This window comes from Panthera uncia (assembly GCF_023721935.1).
Source record: "Panthera uncia isolate 11264 chromosome A1 unlocalized genomic scaffold, Puncia_PCG_1.0 HiC_scaffold_17, whole genome shotgun sequence".
Classification (NCBI taxonomy): domain Eukaryota; kingdom Metazoa; phylum Chordata; class Mammalia; order Carnivora; family Felidae; genus Panthera; species Panthera uncia.
The window spans coordinates 7,857,304-7,865,260 of NW_026057577.1; positions in this window are offsets into that span (position 1 = coordinate 7,857,304).

Below are 7,957 nucleotides of genomic sequence, written 5' to 3' on the forward strand. Positions count from 1 at the left end.
AGTCCACGTGTAGATGACTTCCAAGCATGCGCCATTTTGTGTGCGGTGTGGACCCCTCTATTACTAAAGGTGTTGTTACATGTGGCACGCTTGTGAGGTTCCTCTCCTTTATGAATTCTTTAATGTATTACAAAGTTTTGACTCCCAGAAGAAGGCTTTTCTTCAATCAGTGTGTACATATGATCTCTGTCTTTGATCATTCAAACATTTGATGTTCAGTGGGGGGCTGACAACTTCCTGAAGGTTTCCCCATGCTATGTACATGCATAGTTTTGCCTTCTCTGAGGTTCAATCAGTTGAAACCTTTTAAAAAGGTTTGCTGTTGTTGTTGTTGTTGTTGTTTTCAAATTTCTGGAATTTATAAGGCATTCTGTCTGTGTTGTTTCTTTTATGCTGAATAAAAACTGAACTATATTTGTAGGCTTTCTCATATTTATTGCCCTTGAATGATTTCTCCCCCATATGAATTATGTGTTCCAGTGAAAATGGGGCTCTGGATTGGAGGCTTTCCCACATTATAATCACAATATTTTTCTCCACTACAAGTTCTCTAAGGCAGAGGAAGATTACATTTTGATAAAAACTTTTTCTCACCTATTCATAAGGTTATCACCTGTGTCCAATGTATTGAGATTTGTATAAGCAGGCCCTCTCTTATATTAACTATATTCTTTTTAAAAATTTTTAAATGTTTATTTAGTTTAGAGAGAGAGAGAGAGAGAGAGAGCAAGTGGGGGAGGGGCAGAGAGAGAGAGAGAGAGAGAGAGACTGAGAGAGAGAGACAGAATCTGTAGCAGGTTCCAGGCTCTGAGTTGTCAGCACAGAGCCCAACGCAGGGCTTGAACCCACGAACCATGAGATCACAACCTGAGCTGGTCAGATGCCTAACCGACTGAGCCACCCAGATGCTCCTAATGTCTTTTCACTGGTGTGAAAGGGCCTTAAGGAGGGAAACAAGCTGCCCCTGACACTGTAGACTTCTTTCAGCTGGCTTTCACATCTAGAAATTGTACAGTGTCAAGCTTCAGACTTCTTTTGGATACATCTATTACATTTACTATATAGCTTTGTTGCATTTATTAACATCCTGTGCTCTTTGGAAAAGTCCCACCAATTCATTTACATTCATTGTCTCTCACTCAATGACTTCTTGTTGAATAACTTTCCCCAAAAGTCTGACTTGGGTTCTCTGCTGCTTTTTTATGTAGTTACTAATTTGCAAGACTCCCCTAAACTGGAATAAAATGCACAATTCCAGTGAATCTTTCCACCATCATTTTATAGAATGAAACCTCTTCAGAAATATTCTGTTATATTGACACCTTTTTTTTTTTCTAAATATGAAAAACTACCGAGTGTAAATATTTTCCATCCCTGGGCCTTGAGGAAGGAAACACGCTGCAGTGTGGACAGCTACAGAAGGCTCGGAGTTTCAGAGATGACCTTTCAGCCTGTGGAGCAAAAGGTGGGAACCAAGAAGGATACAGCTCTGAGAGGGGAAAGGCTGAGGGAAGACTTGGATGGGAAAGGCAGTTGAGGGTGTAGAGAGGCAGATTAGCGAAGGGACTGGGTTTAGACACTCTAAGCCTCATTGCTTCATTCATGGATTCCTGTGAAGGGATACTAACTAGTCTCTGCTTGCTGTATCTTTCTCCTCCATCCTACACACCAATATCAAAATCACCATTTTGGGACACCAGCTCCCTACATTTATAGGAACGTTGCTATGGGCCCTGCCCTCTCCCAGCACATATATTTGCCTGAGATTCATGCTCATATTCGCCTGAAGACTCAGAAATGGAAATAGCGGGAAGGGCACAGGAGTCTGCCCCCACCTGCTGTTCACTGATATAATCTGACAGACTAAGTATTATGAGGTTATTCTACCAGGGCTCTTGAATATTGAATTTACCCTTAGCATTAACTTCTGAGTTGTTGTTGTTGTTGTTGTTGTTGTTGTTTTCTATTCTGATTTGCCAGACAGGGACATTTTCCACAGTCCACAGACTTTGTCTTGCCCCTGACACTGTAGACTTCTTTCAGTCAGCTGTCACATCTAAAAATTGTACAGTGTCAAGGTTCAGACTTCTTTTTTAAAAAATTTTTTTAAATGTTTATTTTTGAGAGAGAGAGTGTGAGAGCAGAGGAGGGGCAGAGACAGAGGGAGACACAGAATTTGAAGCAGGCTCCAGGCTCTAAGCTGTCAGCAGTCAGCACAGAACCCGATGAGGGGCTCGAACCCACGAATGCAAGATCATGACCTGAGCTGAAGTCGGACACTCAACCGACTGAGCCACCCAGGTGCCCCAAGACTTCTTGAGATCAATCCCAGCTCTGCCACTTACTAGATGGGTGACCTTGCACAAGATGATTAGCCTCTCCCACAGTCACTGACAGCCAGTGTCCTTAATGACCCCTGTAGTGATGCCCAAATCATTGACCCCATTTACCTGTGCTGACCCTCCCTGCCCTACCAGTCACTGCCCATGCAGACTCCACTCATTAAACAAACCCCTCAGCTGATCAATCCCAAGACCCCATCTCAGATTCCCCCAAATAGCACACCTTCTTCAAGACAGCTCTCTAGAGAAATCTGCACTGTATTTCCCTCATAAAAATACGAACTCTTCAACCAGCGCCTGGTGACAGATTTAGGTTTCTTCTAAGTCTGAGGGGTTTTTTTTTTGGGGGGGGGGAGGCAGGGAGTCTTTTTTACATTAAACAATAACTTCCTTTGAACTGTCCATGTGAAAATAAAGAACCATAGTTTTGAAGAAATAATAATAAAGTAACTTGCTTACTATGGTTGAGAAACTGAAGATAAGCTTTGAAAATATCTTCTGTGAAGGGGATCACACTATAAAATGTGCTGATACATCTTGAATGGAATAAAAGATGTGCTTTAGTTTTGACATGCAGTATATGGTCTCAGCTTTCTGCCGGTGGCAATGCTGCATTTTGTACATATTTTTGTTCTACGAGGTCAAGTTTGTTAACCATGCTGTTCAATTCTTTTATATTATACTGACTTTTCATTCAATGACTTAAGAAAAAAAAAACCCAGAAAAATGGCTAAAAGCCCATCATCACAAGGACATATGGACACACCCTTAAACAGGACATAGCAATACCTCTTAAGCTCTACTCAGAGATGCTGGTTAGACTAGTTCAACAGTGAAGGAAAAGGATATGTACAAAGGACTGAAATACATCCTTAAAATTTTTGTCTAAAAGGTAAGATGTTGAGATGCCTGGGTGGCTCAGTCAGTTGAGCATCCGACTCTTGATTTCAGCTCAGGTCATGATCCCAGGGTCATGGGATTGAGCCCCGCATCAGGCTCTGCACTGAGCATTGAGCCTGCTTAGGATTCTCTCTCTCTCTCTCTCTCTCTCTCTCTCTCTCTCTCTCTTTCACACACACATACACACACACACACACACACACACACACTGCCCCTCTCCTTTGCTCTCTCTCTCTCTCTGTCTCAGAAAAAAAAAATAATAGCATTTAAAATAAATAAAAGGTTAGGTGTAAGGAAGGACTCTTTAAATCTTCATTAAAATAGAGAACTTTGAAAAGTTCATTGACATTCTTCCAAGCATTAAAATCAAGTTCTAATTTATCCTCTTGAGTGAAGTGAAAGAAAATAAGATTTTGAGATAAGAAATTACGTTAGAAAAATATAAATTTTATTGACTGGGTCAATCCATATTTTTAAAAGTCATATTAGTATCAAGCTATAATAATTTCAAGTACTGGTTCATAGATCATAGACCATCATTTCTTGACCTTTTGGCTAAGATCAAGTGTAAAGATCATAGATAGACCAATGGGACAGAGTGGCCAGAAAAAGACCAAACTATGTGTGAAATGTGGTAAAAGATAAAGCTAGCATCTTAAAGCAGCAGGGGGAAAGATGGCTTAGTTAATAAATGGTGTTGTGACACTTGGATAGCCATCTGGAAAAAACTAACTTGGCCCTGTGATCTCACATAGGGAGAAAACCTATATACATCCATTTCTAAAAACCAACAAACCTATAATTAGGGCTACAGTGGCTCTTAAGTGTATGAGAAGAGGCCCAATCTGCTTCATAGTAAGAAAACTGTGCTCTTAGCTATAAAGATGAGTAAATGCCAGGAGCACAGTGACCACAGTCAATACTGTTTTGTATAGTCGGAACTTCCTATGAGGGTAGAGCATTAATATTCTCACCATAACATCAGCAGCAAAATGGTGGTTTTGTGAGGTGAAAGTAACTGACCTTATTGTGGTAATCATGTTGCAATGCATACATGTATCAAATGGCACATCTGTATGGGGCGCCTGGGTGGCGCAGTCGGTTAAGCGTCCGACTTCAGCCAGGTCACGATCTCGCGGTCCGTGAGTTCGAGCCCCGCGTCAGGCTCTGGGCTGATGGCTCGGAGCCTGGAGCCTGTTTCCGATTCTGTGTCTCCCTCTCTCTCTGCCCCTCCCCCGTTCATGCTCTGTCTCTCTCTGTCCCAAAAATAAAAATAAAAAAACGTTGAAAAAAAAAAATGGCACATCTGTGCATGCAGCGCCTGGGTGGATTAGTTGGTTAAGCCTCTGACTTCAGCTCAGGTCATGATCTTGAGATTCATGAGTTTGAGCCTTGCATCAGGCTCTATGCTGACAGCTCAGACCTGGAGACTGCTTCTGTGTCTCCCTCTCTCTCACTGTCCCCTGCTCACACTGTCTCTCAAAATGAATAAACGTTAAACATTTTTTTTAAAACTTGTACACCCATGCAGTTATATGTCAGTGATATCTCAATAAAACTGGGCGGGGTGGGGGGGAACCACTCAGACACTTTTTTTTGAATGTTTATTTTTGAAAGAGGATCCAAAGCAGGCTCTGTGCTGACAGCAGTGAGCCCGATGTCCACAAACCACGAGATTGGTCTGAGCTGAAATGGGATGCTCATCCAACTGAGCCACTCAGATGCCCCTCAGACACTTTTTCAAAATCAGACTGAGCAAAGATCAAATAGCTAACATTCTGTGCTGGCCAGGTGTGGGGTACAGACCCAGCCGTGACAGCAGGTGCTGTGCACGCTAGTACAACCTCCACGGAGGGCAAGACGACACTGCTTTCCTAAAATAAAAACTGCATGCACCCTTTGAATCAAGTAACCCACTTCAGGGAGATTTTTCTACAGATATACTTGCCAAAGTTTGAAATGGCGTCCATCCAAGGACATTATTGGCAGCATTTTTGCTGTAACAAAACCACCTCTCTGCACCTCAGCTTGGGACCACTGACTTAAATGTATTATGGCGCAGCCATACAATGGAATATGTGGCAGCCGTTACAAAGTTCTATATGAACTACAGGAACTGCAGTGAAAAGATCTTTGAGATAGGTTGTTAAATAAAAGTAGCAAAATGCAGAACAAAATTATCTCCTTTGCTACCAACTGTGTTTAGAAAGCGGGGAGCGGGGAGCAATTTACCTGCAGTGTTTCTCTGGAAGGACACAGAGTTTGGTAACTGCTGTTGGCTCTGGGAGGAAACTGGGTGGGGGGATAGATAGGGTAGAAGGCAGTTACTTTTCACTGTGCAGGCTTTTGAGGTTTGTACCAATGGCTATCAAAACCAAAATAAAACCCCAAAAACCACACACATTTAATCACCAAAATAGTTTGGTATCTACTGGATATCACTCACAGGATAAAGCAACCACAACCACCTCACCTCCCTTCTTCTCTCCAACATTTACACACAGGGTAACTAGCTGAGTACATAGCTGACCATGTATCATTGGGAAGAGAATTGCCCTTTATAACCCAAACACTGACGGAAGTCATTTCACTTTATTTTTTTATTAAATTTTTTTTTTCAACGTTTTTTTTTATTTATTTTTGGGACAGAGAGAGACAGAGCATGAACGGGGGAGGGGCAGAGAGAGAGGGAGACACAGAATCGGAAACAGGCTCCAGGCTCCGAGCCATCAGCTCAGAGCCTGACGCGGGGCTCGAACTCACGGACCGCGAGATCGTGACCTGGCTGAAGTCGGACGCTCAACCGACTGCGCCACCCAGGCGCCCCTCATTTCACTTTAAAGTGGTGTCATATCTGCTATGGGTTTCAGCAAGTATTTGTTGGAAAGGGTGGGGATCACTTGTTTATTAATCTAACGTACATTTGTTGACACTGCTATGTGCTGAGGTGGGTGCTGGACCAAATCCTTGACACTGCGCTCACAGCCTAGTTAGGGAACTGCACACACAAACGAGTCTCGGGTGCCAGGAGCTATGGGGGGGCATGTTTCTGCAGAGTAAGGTGGGGGAGATAGATGAGGCTGGAGATTCCACCGGTTTGGCTGTGAAGGGTCCTGAAGGCCTTGCTTTCCATTGTTGGCCAAGGGGAGCCACTGAAGGGTTTTACTACACAGGTGAGTGCCATGGCTGGATCTGTGGGGTGGACAAAGTCACTGGTGGCTGGAGTGGGAGGTGGCCTGGAGGGGACCAGACAGATGGTGAAAGAGTCTGGAGCAATTCACCAGGGGAACCCTGACAAAGCCTCACCTATAAATATTTATAACCTATTATTTCCTATCACAATGGCTAGAAATGGTGACATCAGGCAACAGTGAGGCAATGCTGTACCTTGGTCAAAGTATATTGCTGAAATAAATTAGCAATTGAACCTTATGTGGTTAAACAGTTTTTTCCAACTTTGGAATTTCTTAGTCGCTGCAAGGAAAATTGGGAAAGAACAAACTAACTGGAAACTTTTCCAATATTTATGCTCTGGTAGAATTTATGTATCAATGACAACTATGTGTAGCTTCAAAGTTTGAAGTATGAAACCTGACACCTGTTAATAGCTGTTTGGAGTGTTTAGAAGCTCACTGCACTGGCTGATCAGGGCCTGGTCCCACCTCTTCCTAAGGAAGCCCATCTTGCTAACTCCTGATTCTGGGTTCTACCCACGCTTTTTTTTTTTTTTTTTTTTTTTTTTTTATTTATTTTGCGAGAGAGAGCACAAGCAGTGGGGGGGCAGAGAGAGAGGGAGACAGAATTCCAAGCAGGCTCTGCACTGTCAGCGTGAAGCCCAATGTAGGGCTCAGTCTCATGAACCATGAGATCAAGACCTGAGCAGAAATCAAGAGTCAGACACTTAACCCACTGAGCCCCCCAGGTGTACCTCCACCCACACCTTCTTAAAGGCTCTTAACCAGCCCCAGCTAGTTCCTACCTCTGAGCTACACAGTCCACTGCTGGAATGTCCAAACCTCTTTGCATGTCTCACTCAACTATGCTTTGTGTCTCTTGTCGATTAATTCTAGTGAGGCCTGATGCACCCACCCAATCTACAGCTGGGCCTCTCAGGCTCTTTCATAGTACCCCATCTGTTTATATACTCATCCCACATACGATTATTTTGCTAACTATTTGTTTTCATTTTGCAAAACATGTCTTCTGTATTAATTTTTTTCTTAACATTTATTTATTTTTGAGAGAGAGAGCGTAAGCAGGGAAGAGGCAGAAAGGGAGACAGGGAATCTGAAAGGGAGACAGGCTTCGGCTCCAAGCTGTCAGCACAGAGCCCGACATGGGGCTCAAACTCAGAAATGGTGAGATCATGATCTGAGCCAAAGTCGGGCGCTTAACTGACTGAGCCACCCGGGCGCCCATCTTCTGTATTTAAAGCGGTAACTAGAAGCATGTATAACCACCATGTACTATGCTTGGCAGAAACTATTAATGGCTATTGCTCTGTTTCTCTGGCTGCCAGCCTTGGCTTTCTGCTTTTGGAATACCTCCAGAAGGGCGTTCCTAGTAATCACTCATTTGGCCTGCATCCAGGACCTGCCATGGTTATCAGGCTGTGCCCATGAGATGTCCCAGGGCAGATGCTTGGTTGTGAAAACACGGTTCTTGCTCTTAGGTTGGAGGAGTGCCCTGAACCCCTTTCCACCTTCCAGTCCAGG